Raw genomic sequence first — 1,442 nt, 5'->3', positions numbered from 1 at the left:
GGGGAGAAGTCAACCCAAAAGTTAGGGTTTGTCCGGATCTTGATCGGTGTGCACGCGGCACGAGGACGACCGGAAGTTGCTATAGCTGCCGGAGTACCGCCGGACAAGAGCGAATCCGAGGCGAGAGAGGCCGGGGGCGCCGGATCCTCGCCGGAGAAGAGCGGGGAGGCGTCGGCGGCGTTCGTAGGCGAGGAGGCCGGCTCGGGCGGCACGGTCGACGAGGAGGCTCGCCGCGGTGGAGCTCGACGGCGACGGGATGGGGCGGCGAGGCTCCCAGGCGGCGCGCGGGCAGAGTGGAGGCGCGGGCGGCGCGAGGGAGGAGCCGGGCCGGGAGGGCTTCTCTCGGGCCCAGGCGGGCCGGCGACGGTGATGTGGGCGCGCCCGCCACGTGGAGCGCTGCGGTAGGGCGCGGCGAAAAGTCTAGCGCCGGCGGACAACGTCCGGCGCGCTGAAGAGGTGGGGAGCTAGGTTAGGGTGGTTTTGGATCCGGAATTTTTGGAGGAGACCTAGTTTTATAGGTAGGAGGAGCTAGGAAGCTCCAAATGGAGTGCGGTTTGCGGCCACGCGATCGTGATCGAACGCTCTAGATGATGGAGAGAGTTTAGGTGGGTTTTGGGTCAGTTTGGAGAGGGGTTGGGCTGCAACACACACAAGGCCTTCTCGGTCCCTCGGTTAACCATTGGAGTATCAAATGAAGTCCAAATGACATGAAACTTGATAGGCGGTCTACCGGTAGTAACCCAAGGCCGCATGGCAAGTCTCGGTCCAATCCGGAAATGTTTAACCCCCGCACACGAAAAGATGTAGAAAGGGGCACCGGGTGACATAGGAGCGCCGGAATGCAAAACGGACAACGGGGAAAATGCTCGGTTGCACGAGACGAACACGTATGCAAATGCAATGCACATGATGACATGATATGAGATGCATGACAAATACAACAACACACGGAGTCAAAAAAACCCGACAACGGTGAAATAAAATAACTTAGTGCCGGAAACGGCAAGAGTTGGAGTACAGATAAGGTAAATTACATCCGGGGTGTTACAACACTCCACCACTACGAAAGGATCTCGTCCCGAGATCTAGGACTGGAAAAACGCTGGGTACTCAGAACGGAGGTGATCCTCGCGTTTCCAGGTGGCTTCATGGTCGGAATGGTGTGACCACTTGACTTTGAGGAATTTGATTGACTTGTTGCGAGTCTTGTGCTCAGTTTCTTCAAGAATAGCAACTGGGTGCTCATGATAAGAAAGGTCTTCTTGGAGATCAATGTCTTCGAAGTTGAAGGTGCGGTTAGGGGTCTTGAAGCACTTGCGGAGCTGAGAGACATGGAACACATCGTGCACATTTGCAAAGTTGGAGGGAAGCTCGAGTTGATAGGCGAGATCGCCTCTCTTGCTGACGATCTTGAAAGGAACCACATATCTAGGGGCAAGCTT

Source organism: Triticum urartu, chromosome 2 (assembly GCF_003073215.2).
Source record: "Triticum urartu cultivar G1812 chromosome 2, Tu2.1, whole genome shotgun sequence".
Classification (NCBI taxonomy): domain Eukaryota; kingdom Viridiplantae; phylum Streptophyta; class Magnoliopsida; order Poales; family Poaceae; genus Triticum; species Triticum urartu.
The sequence above is the reverse complement of the archived record's forward strand: the minus strand, read 5'-3'. Positions refer to the sequence as shown.